Below are 12373 nucleotides of genomic sequence, written 5' to 3'. Positions count from 1 at the left end.
AGAGGGGGAGGAGGGGGCATTGAAAGGAACAAGCAAGTGCAAGAGGGGGGGGAGGAAGAAGAGGGGGAAAAGCTGGTAGTTATTTTCGCTGGCGACCATAGCAGTAGTGCTGGCTAGCAATGCGCACTACTGCTATGGTTGCCAGCCAAAAATATCTACTGCTAAGTTCTACTAGCTATAGCGCCTATAGGAAAAACAAGCTACTGGTAAAAGTGTACACATAGAAGAAATAACAGTAGCGCATTTCTAAGAACAGGTGTCGGTGTCAAAATCAGCAGATCTCGGGTAGGGGGGCCCAAGCTATATGTTTGAGGACCGATGGTAACTATGGACAAAGGACACAGTGTTTACCCAGGTTCGAGCCCTCTTAATGGAGGTAAAACCCTACTCCCACTTGATTATATTCGAAGGGTATGTGGGTTACAAGAGTTGATCTACCACGAGGTTGTGTTGGCTAACCCTAGATTGGCTAGCCTAACAATGTTGTGATCCTGCCTCCGATCTAACGCTCTGGTTTATATAGACACAGGAGGGGCTTAGGGTTGTACAAAGTCGGTTTAACAGAAAGGAAATAACATATCCGGACACCTAAACTTTCCATCCACGCATACGGGAGTCCCTACCGGACACGAGAGGTGATCTTCTGTCTTGTATCTTGACGGCCCATCAGCCCGGCCCATATCCAATAGATCGGACGCCCAAGGACCCCCTAGTCCAGGACTCCCACAGTAGCCACTGAACCAGTCTTCAATGACAACATGTTCGGCGTGCAGATTGTCTTCGGAATTGCGAGGCGGGTTCCTTCAATAGTACACATCGGCTTTCCTTCATAAAAGAATTGTATCTGGCTCTGCATAGTGAACACAACCCTTAGCCGCGAAGGCAGGATATATAAAAATAAGGATAGTGTCTTTACTCACAACTTTTTTTGGTGAAGCGTCAGACTTGACCCTTCGATGTTTTGAACCATTTTTACATCCCGCATTCCATGTTTCGAGGCCATGCCCCATTGGCCCGTCCTGTCAAAACAGAGATCGTTCCCACTTAATACGGGATTGCTCATCAATAAAGTTTGGGTACTCAAACCGTTTACGGCGCATGCTTTCATTGGTAATGGGCGAGTTTCAAGATGCAAGTGGGGGACGATTGGCATTTTTACCATCTATAAGAGGGCAAGATATTCTTCTTTTCTTCCCCATGCATTCCAGTCTCCTCTGCCTTCCAATCTCCCAAGATCTCAGCGCCCGAATAGTCTCCATCTTTCTCACTGAAAGATCGTGGATGTCGCCTAGAGGGGTGGTGAATAGGCGCTTTTAAAATAATTACAATTTAGGCTTGAACAAATGCGGATTAAACCTAATGGTTAATTTGTCAAGCACAAAACCTACAACAACTAGGCTCACCTATGTGCACCAACAACTTAAGCTAAGCTAGATAAACAACTAAGTGATAGCAAGATATATGACAAGAAACAATATGGCTATCACAAAGTAAAGTGCATAAGTAAAGGGCTCGGGTAAGAGATAACCGAGTTACGCAGAGACGACGATGTATCCCGAAGTTCACACCCTTGCGGATGTTAATCTCCGTTTGGAGTAGTGTGGAGGCACAATGCTCCCCAAGAAGCCACTAGGGCCACCGTAATCTCCTCACGCCCTCGCACAATGCAAAATATCGTGATTCCACTAAGGGACCCTTGAGGGCGGTCACCGAACCCGTACAAATGGCAAACCTTGGGGGCGGTCACCGAACCCATACAAATGGCAACCCTTGGGGGCGGTCACCGAACCCATACACTTTGGCAACCCTTGGGGGCGGTCACCGGTACCCGTCAAAATGCTCGGGGCGATCTCCACAACCTAATTGGAGACCCCGACGCTTGCTCGGAGCTTTACACCACAATGATTGAGCTCCGAACACCACCAACCGTCTACAAGCTCAAGGGTACCAAGCACCCAAGAGTAATAAGATTCTCAATTTGAAACTTCCACGTATCACCGTGGAGAACTCAAACCGATGCACCAAATGCAATGGCAAGGGCACACGGAGTGACCAAGTCCTTCTCTCCCAAATCCCACCAAAGCAACTAATGCTAGGGAGGAAAGTGAGAGGAAGAACAAGAAGGAGAACACCAAGAACTCCAAGATCTAGATCCAAGGGGTTCCCCTCACATAGAGGAGAAAGTGATTGGTGGAAATGTGGATCTAGATCTCCTCTCTCCTTTCCCTCAAAAACTAGCAAGAATCCATGGAGGGATTAAGAGATAGCAAGCTCGAAGAAGTTTAATAATGGAGGAAGAACACGAGCTCAAGAGATAAGGTTCATTGGGGAAGAAGACCCCCTTTTATAGGAGGGGGAATATCCAACTATTATGCTCACAGCCCGCATAGAGCGGTACTACCGCTCCTACGAGCGGTACTACCGCTAGGGCGGCAGAAGCCTAATGAAACAACACTGCATAGGGGTAACAGGGCGGTACTACTGCAGGAGGGGTACTACCGCATGACCACGGAAGAAAAGAATAACTGCCGCGCCTACAACCGCTGGAGCTAGCTACGAGAAAAAGTCGGTGCGGTACTACCGCTCACAGGGAGCGGTACTACCGCGTAGGGGCGGATGTAAAAAATTACATCTGCGCCTACTACCGCACGAAACAGTGCTAGGACACGAGGCAACGGTACTATCGCTCACCAAGAGCAGTACTACCGCGTAGGGTGCGGAAGTAAAAAATTAGTTCCGCGCCTACTTCCGTGCGCGCCAGCGTTCTGGGCTAGTATGGCAGCGGTACTACCGATCACCAGGAGCGGTACTACCGTTGGACCCTGCGGTACTACCGCTCCCTTGAGCAGTACTACCGCACGCCATAGAGGCTTTAGCACTTGGATGCCTTCAAAACGCAGCTAAAGACAACAGACGGATCCAATAAAAACAGAACTGCCATAACTTCTGCAAATGAGCTCTGAATTGAGCAAACTCAAGCTTGTTGGATACAAGACAACGAGTAGCATCAAAACATGGGAGGTATGCCTAAAAAAGAGGAGAGAAACCTCCAACAAAGAAGAACCGGCAGAACCTCCAACATCAAAAACATCATAGAAGAAGCATGCGAACTCCGTTTTCAATGAACTCGAGCTTGTCATCAAGATGACCATAAGCTCCAAAACTCACAAAGACAACCAAACAAGAACCAAGAAGGATGATGCAAGGATGCAATGGTTTGAGCTCTCTACGAATGATACGATCAAGCTACTCATCGAGAGCCCCCCTTGATAGTACGGCAATCGATCCTAAAACCCGGTCTCCCAACTACCACCATGAGACCGGTAAAATAGAAAACCTATCAAGGGCAAACCTTTGCCTTGAAAATGATCCACTTGAGCTAGATGATGACGATCTTGTCCTCCTCAAGATGGACCACCTTTCTTGATAGCGTTGGGTCGATGAAGACTAGATGATTGCTCCCCCATACTCCACTATGGGTGAGCCACTCTTCGGCACATCTTCACAAGTCCATTGACACCAAAATGAATGGCAAGCTTCAAGCATTTGTTCTCTTCGTGATGCTCCACTCAAACTTCCACACCGCAACCTAACCCCACAAAGAACTCTCACGAAGACCAGGCGTAAGTACACAAAGCATAATTAACAATGCTTACCATACCATGGGATCACTTGATCCCTCTCGATACATCTTCTACGCTTTTAGTGTTGATCAACTTGATTCACTCTTTGACTTGGTCTTGATCAACCTCTCACAAGATCAATATTTAGGTAATTACTGAATAGCACCTTGGTCGACACAAACTCTCCTTGAAACCAACACATGTACTCCAAGAAAAGCCTATGGACAAAACCTTCAAATATAACTCAAGGCAACCATTAGTCCATAGAGATTGTCATTAATTACCAAAACCAAACATGGGGGGCACCGCATGTTCTTTCACTCACCACCACCACCTCCTCCGACCATGGCCGGATCCGGTTCCAAAGGAAAGTCGGAGGCCTCCTCTGTCACGGAGAAGGAGATAAAGGACCTCCGGAGTGCGGGATATCTCGCCACCACCATCGCGCACAGGCTCCCCCCCAAGGGACAGATCATTCCCACTCTGGAGCCTGGCGAACGGGTCATCTTCCTTCCTCATTTCCTTAGAGGGTTAGGTTCTCCACTCCACCCATTCATCCATGGACTCATGTTCTACTACGGGCTAGATTTCCATGATCTAGCCCCGAACTCTTTCCTCCACATCTCGGCGTTTATCGTCGTGTGTGAGGCTCTGCTCCGCATCCACCCACACTTCGGCCTATGGCTGAAGGTTTTTAATGTGAAGCCGAAGGTGGTCGACGGGCGGCACGCGAACTACAGCGGAGCTATGGTCAGCAAGCTTCCCAATGCCACGTGGCCCAAGGGGGACTTCGTGGAAACCGTCAAGATCTGGCAACAGGAGTGGTTTTATATCACTGAGCCGCACCGCATTAAGTGGGCGGCAATTCCAAAATTCAGATCCGTACCCCCCATGAGGCTCGTCTCCTGGACCACGAAGGGCCATGACTGGGGGTCTTAGATGGAGGTGCAGACACTGCAAATGCGTATCACCAATGTGCTGAGCAAAAATGTTGGTCTAACCAACATGGTGCAAATTATGCTCTTCCGCCGCATCCTCCCCTGCCAACGTCGGGCTTCCCCCATGTGGGAGTTCAATCCGGAGGAGCCATGGACTCCGCAACATTTTCTCGGCACCACGCACGAGGGAATGTGGAATCTGCTCTTCAAGGCGCAGAAGAGCTGGCCCATGGAGACCGAAGACGTCGGCCTCAATGCCAAGAATCCGGCCACTCCGATAAGTATTTAACTTTCCGAAGACATACCTAGTTTATATATTTGATCGATACAAAACTCATTAGCCCATCTTTTTTGCAGGGCTAGACCAAGAAGTCGGAGCGGATTAAGAGTCCGGCTCCGTTGCCTGAAGACCCAGTCACTCCTGAGCTGGAGGAGATGCTGGTCCCGGCACCTTATCAGGCATCGGAGAAGAAAATCAAGAAGAAGGGCAAGGGGCCCAAGGATGGGCCCTACTGCAAAGGCCCAATGGAAGAAGTGTTCGGAGAGACTGAGTGAAAGATCGTGGATGTCGCCTAGAGGGGGGGTGAATAGGCGCTTTTAAAATAATTACGGTTTAGGCTTGAATAAACGGAATAAACCTAATGGTTAATTTGTCAAGCACAAAACCTACAACAACTAGGCTCACCTATGTGCACCAACAACTTATGCTAAGCAAGATAAACTACTAACTGATAGCAAGATATATGACAAGAAACAATATGGCTATCACAGAGTAAAATGCATAAGTAAAGGGCTCGGGTAAGAGATAACCGAGGCACGCGGAGACGATGATGTATCCCAAAGTTCACACCCTTGCAGATGCTAATCTCCGTTTGGAGCGGTGTGGAGGCACAATGCTCCCCAAGAAGCCACTAGGGCCACCGTAATCTCCTCACGCCCTCGCACAATGCAAGATGTCGTGATTCCACTAAGGGACCCTTGAGGGCGGTCACCGAACCCGTACAAATAGCCACCCTTGGGGGCGGTCACCGAACCTGTACACTTTGGCAACCCTTGGGGGCGGTCACCAGTACCCGTAAAATTGCTCGGGGTGATCTCCACAACCTAATTGGAGACCCCGATGCTTGCTCGGAGCTTTACACCACAATGATTGAGCTCCTAACACCACCAACCATCTAGGGCACCCAAGCACCCAAGAGGAACAAGCTCAAGGGTACCAAGCACCCAAGAGTAATAAGCTTCTCACCTTGTAACTTCCACGTATGACCGTGATGTACTCAAACCGATGCACCAAATGCAATGGCAAGGGCACACGGAGTGCCCAAGTCCTTCTCTCCCAAATCCCACCGAAGCAACTAATGCTAGGGAAGAAAATGAGAGGAAGAACAAGAAGGAGAACACAAGAACTCCAAGATCTAGATCCAAGGGGTTCCCCTCACATAGAGGAGAAAGTGATTGGTGGAAATGTGGATATAGATCTCCTCTCTCTTTTCCCCCCAAAACTAGCAAGAATACATGGAGGGATTGAGAGATAGCAAGCTCAAAGAAGGTCAACAATGGGGGAAGAACATAAGCTCAAAGGATAAGGTTCATTGGGGAAGAAGACCCCCTTTTATAGGAGGGGGAAAACGAAACGTTATGCACCCCACAGCGCGCATCTGGGTGGTTCTACCATTGCTGGTGCAGTATTACCGCTGCCACAACAGTACTACCGCTGTGGCAAGCAGGCATAGGGCAACCAGCGCTGAGGGAGAAGAAGTACAGGCACTAGGGCGGTACTACCACCCTGTGGGCGGTACTACTGCCAATAAGCGGTACTGCCGCTCCCTACAGCCGCTGGAAAACAGAGGAGGGCAACGAGCTGAGCGGCAGTTGTAGCGGACGTAGGAGCGGTACTACCGCGCCCTACTACCATCCCTACTACCGCTCCCATGCGTGGTCCTTTACGGAAACCCGACACGAAAAATCAAGACCACAGCAGGGGCATTAGTACCAGTGGCACTAACAAGCGGTACTACCGCCAATAGGCGGTACTACCGTCCTGGCGGCGATACTACCGCTTAGCACCCAACACCCCTTTGTTTTGCACAGCATAGATCCAATAAAACCAGAACTGCCATAACTTCTGCAGATGAGCTCCGAATTGAGCAAACTCAAGCTTGTTGGATACAAGACAATGAGTAGCATCAAAACATGGGAGGTATGCCTAACAAAAAGAGGAGAGAAACCTCCAACAGAGAAGAACCGGTAGACGAACCTCCAACATCGAAAACATCATAGAAGATGCATGTGAACTCCATTTTCGATGAACGCGAGCTTGTCATCAAGATGACTGATAACCCACAAGTGTAGGGGATCGCAACAGTTTTCGATAAGAGTGTCAAACACAACGAGGAGCTAAAGGTAGAATAAATATTCCCTCAAGTTCTATCGACCACTGATACAACTCTACGCATGCTTGACGTTCACTTTACCTAGAACAAGAATGAAACTAGAAGTACTTTGTAGGTGTGATAGGAATGGTTTGCAAGAAAATAAAGAGCACGTAAATAAAAGCTAGGGGCTGTTTAAATAAAGATGCAAGAAAGTAAATATAGCGAGTGTGGAAAAGTGGTGGTAGGAGTTGTGAAATTGTCCCTAAGCAATTGACTGTGTTACTAGACCGGCAATCACTATCGCAATTCTATTTGAGGGAGAGGCATAAGCTAACATACTTTCTCTTCTTGGATCATATGCACTTATGATTGGAACTCTAGCAAGCATCCGCAACTACTAAAGATTCATTAAGGTAAAACCCAACCATAGCATTAAAGTATCAAGTCCCCTTTATCCCATACGCAACAATCTACTTACTCGGGTTTGTGTTTCACTCACTCACGCAACCCACTATAAGCGAATCATGAACGCATTGCAACACCCTACAGCGGGAATCCCTCACGCTTGCGCGACACGGAGGGCATCATAGGATAGCACCAATAATAAAACATGCAACTCAAACCAATCATAACAATTCATCAATCACCGATAGGACAACGGAAATCTACTCAGACATCATAGGATGGTACCACACATCATTGGAAAACAATATGAAGCATAAAGCACCATGTTCAAGTAGAGGGTACAGCGGGTTGCGGGAGAGTGGACCGCTGGATATAGAAGGGAGAAGGTGATGGAGATGTTGGTGAAGATGACGGCGGTGTTGGTAAAGATCGCGGTGATGATGATGGCCCCCGGCAGCGCTCCGGCGCCACCGGAAGCAAGGGGAGAGAGGCCCCCTTCTTCTTCTTCTTCTTCTTCTTCCTTGACCTCCTCCCTAGATGGGAGAAGGGTTTACCCTCTGGTCCTTGGCTCCCATGGCTTGGGAGGGGTGAGAGCCCCTCCGAGATTGGATCTATCTCTCTGTTTCTGCGTTCTCAGATTCTACCCCTTCACCGTTTCTTTAATATCCGGAGATCCGTAACTCCGATTGGGGTGAATCTTTCGCCCAGATTTTTCTCATAAAATTAGCTTTCTTGCGGCAAAAGAAGGGCATCAACCGCCTTACGGGTGGCCCACGAGAGTCCAGGGCTCGTGGCCACCCCGAACACCATTTCGCGTTGATTCTTCCTCCGGAAAATCCCAAATATTCCAAAATAATTCTCCGTCCATTTTTATCCCGTTTGGATTCCGTTTGATATTGGTTTTCTGCGAAACATAAAATATGCAACAGACAGGACCTGGTACTGGGCACTGGATCAATATGTTAGTCCCAAAAATAATATAAAAAGTTGCCAAAAGTATATGAAAGTTGAATAATATTGGCATGGAACAATCAAAAATTATAGATACGACGGAGACGTATCAATGACCATAAGCTCTAAATCTCACAAGGAGAACCAAACAAGAACTAAGAAAGATGATGCAAGGATGCAATGGTTTGAGCTCTCTATGAACAATGCGATCAAGCTACTCGTTGAGAGCTCCCCTTGATAGTATGGCAATCGATCCTATAACCCGGTCTCCCACTACCACTATGAGACCGGTAAAATAGCAAACGTATCAAGGGCAAACCTTTGCCTTGCACATGGTCCACTTGAGCTATATGATGACGATCTTGACTCCCTCAAGTTGGACCACCTTTCTTGATTGCGTAGTCTCGATGAAGACTAGTTGATTGCTCCCCCATACTCCACTATGGGTGAGCCACTTTTCGCACATCCTCACAAATCCATTGTTACCACAATGGACGGCAAGCTACAAGAATTTGATCTCTTCGTGATTCTCCACTTGAACGCGCACACCGCAACCTAACCCCACAAAGAACTCTTATAGACATGGGTTAGTACACAAAGCATAATGGACAATGCTTACCATACCATGGGATCACTTGATCCCGCTCGGTACATCTTCTACGCTTTGTGAGTTGATCAACTTGATTCACTCTTGACTTAGTCTTGATCAACCGTTAATATTTCCAGCTCTCTTCATTTGGATGATTTCTTGAAGGTAAACATGAATGATCACACAATCTTCTTCTTCAAGACATGCTTGCAATAAGCTCAACACACATGACCAATCTTTGGATAATTCCTTCATAGCACCTTGGTCAACTCATAAACTCCTTGAAACCAACACATAGACTTCAATAAAATCCTATGGACAAATCCTTCAAATATAACTCAAGGCAACCATTAGTCCATAGAGATTGTCATCAATTACCAAAACCAAACATGGGGGCACCGCATGTTCTTTCACCGAGGTCGTCTCCTCTCACGAGGAAGATGAGGACGAAGAGGAGGAGGAGGAAGTGGAGAGCGACTCCCCCCTCAAGATGAGGAGGGGAAAGAGGACAATGAAAGGATCGAGAGGAGGTGTCTAGAGGGGGGTGATTAGACACTATGTACCAAATGTTGTAGTTTTTAGTTTCTTTAAGTTGAAGTGGAGTTGGCACAAGTTTAACAATCACAATACATATCAAGAAAGCATGCAAAGAGTATATGGGCAGCGGAATGTAAAGCATGCAACTTGCAAGAATGTAAAGGGATGGGATTGGAGTGTGCAAACGCAATTTGGAGACACGGAGATTTTTTAGCCGTGGTTCCGATAGGTGGTGCTATCGTACATCCACGTTGATGGAGACTTCAACCCACGAAGGGTAACGGCTGCGCGAGTCCATGGAGGGCTCCACCCACGAAGGGTCCACGAAGAAGCAACCTTGTCTATCCCACCATGGTCGTCACCCATGAAGGACTTGCCTCACTAGGGGTAGATCTTCACGAAGAATGCGATCTCCTTGCCCGTACAAACTTGTTGGTTCAACTCCACAATCTTGACGGAGGCTCCCAAGTGACACCTAGCCAATCTAGGAGACACCACTCTCCAAGAAGTAACAAATGGTGTGTTGATGATGAACTCCTTGCTCTTGTGCTTCAAATGATAGTCTCCCCAACACTCTACTCTCTCTCACAGGATTTGGATTTGGTGGAAAGAAGATTTGAGTGGAAAGCAACTTAGGGAAGGCTAGAGATCAAGATTCATATGGTAGGAATGGAATATCTTGATCTCAACACAAGTGTAGGTGGTTCTCTCTCAGAAAATGTAAGTTGGAAGTGTAGGCATGTTCCGATGGCTTTCTCCACGAATGAAGAGGGGGTGGAGGGGTATATATAGCCTCCACACAAAATCTAACCGTTACACACAAGTTACAAATCTCGGTGGGACCGAATTGAGTAACTAGGTCGGACCGATTTAGCAAATCATGTGACCGTTAGGATTTTCGGTGGGACCGACATGCAACTCGGTAGGACCGATATGGTTAGGGTTAGGGCATAACATAATCTCGGTGAGACCGATTACACAAACTCGGTGAGTCCGATTTTGGTAATAAGCTAACCAGAGAGTTGGTTAGGCAAACTCGGTGGGAACGATTCGTTCATCTCGGTGGGACCGAAATGTTACGGAAAGGAAATAGAGAGTTTGCATTGTAATCTCGGTAGGACCGATTACACAAACTCGATGGGACCGATTTTGGTAATGGATACTATCGGTGTCAAAATCGGCGGATCTCGGGTAGGGGGTCCTGAACTGTGCGTCTAGGCGGATGGTAACAGGAGACAAGGGACACGATGCTTTTACCCAGGTTCGGGCCCTCTCGATGGAGGTAAAACCCTACTCCTACTTGATTAATATTGATGATATGGGTAGTACAAGAGTAGATCTACCACGAGATCAGAGAGGCTAAACCCTAGAAGCTAGCCTATAGTATGATTGTTGTTCGTCCTACGGACTAAAACCCTCCGGTTTATATAGACACACCGGAGAGGGCTAGGGTTACACAGAGTCGGTTACAATGGGAGGAGATCTACATATCCGTATCGCCAAGCTTGCCTTCCACGCCAAGGGAAGTCCCATCCGGACACGGGACAAAGTCTTCAATCTTGTATCTTCATAATCCGGGAGTCCGGCCAAAGGTCATAGTCCGGCCATCCGGACACCCCCTAATCCACTACTCCCTCAGTAGCCCCTGAACCAGGCTTCAATGACGACGAGTTCGGCGCGCAAATTGTCTTCGGCATTGCAAGGCAGGTTCCTCCTCCGAATACTTCATAGAAGATGTTGAACACAAGGATAGTGTCCGGCTCTGCAAAATAATTTCCACATACCACCGTAGAGAGAATAATATTCGCACAAATCTAATCTGCTGACGTATACCGTAGCGTGACATCATGCCACAGCCAAGCCTTTATTCGAATCATTTTACAGTCCCACCTGAGCACGTTTAGCGAGGCGGTTTCCTTCGCATGTCTTGTCGAAGCAAAGATCGTGTCCCCTTATTCCGGGATTCCCATTAATACGGGCATGGGTAACCCAACCGTGCCATTGGTATGACTTCTTAATTGAAAGTGAGTCCCAAACGGTCACGGGGATGGCTCTTGGTATTCAACCTCTTTATAAAGAGACCAAGGCTCGACTCCTTTCTTTCAATCCAATCAAATCCGCCTTTCGCCTCAAGTTCCAACACCCAAAGCTCCAGATTCAGGCGCTTTGGACCTTCAATGATGTCCGGCTCCGACCTCCAAGGCCGGTGAATGCCTTCCTCCGTTACGGAAGAAGGCGTGCGAAAGCTGAGAGATGCCACGTATCTAACCGGCGAAATCTCGCATAGGCTGCCTGCTCAAGGGCAGGCTATTCTCACTCCCCAGCCCGGTGAGAGCTTGGTGTTCGCATCTCACTTCCTTTGGGGGCTAAGCTTCCCAATTGATCCCTTCGTGAGGGGGCTCATGTTTTATTACGGGCTGGAATTTCATGACTTAGCTCCGAAGTCCATCCTCCAAATCTCATCGTTCATTGTCGTGTGTGAGGCCTTCCTCCGTATTACTCCTCACTTCGGACTGTGGCTTAAGACCTTCAAGGTAGAACCGAAGATAATCGAGGGACAGCATGCTGAGTGTGGAGGTGCTATTATAAGCAAGATTGCCGATGCTCCATGGCCCGAGGGCTCTTTTCAAGAGGAGTTCGGCTTATGGCAACGAGAGTGGTTTTACATCACAGCTCCCAGGGGCACCACATGGGTGGCGCCACCCGCTTTTCGCTCGGGTCCCCCACCACGGTTAGCGTCATGGGTCAATAAAGGGCTTAACTGGGGGCCGTCCAAGGACGTGCCCTTGCTGCAGGGCCGCATTCGAGATCTCCTAGAAAGAGATATCAATTTGGCCGTAGTGGCGCAGGTCATGCTGATTCGCCGCATACTGCCCTGCAAACGTCGTCCCCTCCGTCTGTGGGAGTTTAATCCAGAAAGACCATGAGCTCTCCAACATTTCATGGGCATGACGC

This window comes from Triticum dicoccoides, chromosome 5B (assembly GCF_002162155.2).
Source record: "Triticum dicoccoides isolate Atlit2015 ecotype Zavitan chromosome 5B, WEW_v2.0, whole genome shotgun sequence".
In the NCBI taxonomy this organism is placed as follows: domain Eukaryota; kingdom Viridiplantae; phylum Streptophyta; class Magnoliopsida; order Poales; family Poaceae; genus Triticum; species Triticum dicoccoides.
The sequence above is the reverse complement of the archived record's forward strand: the minus strand, read 5'-3'. Positions refer to the sequence as shown.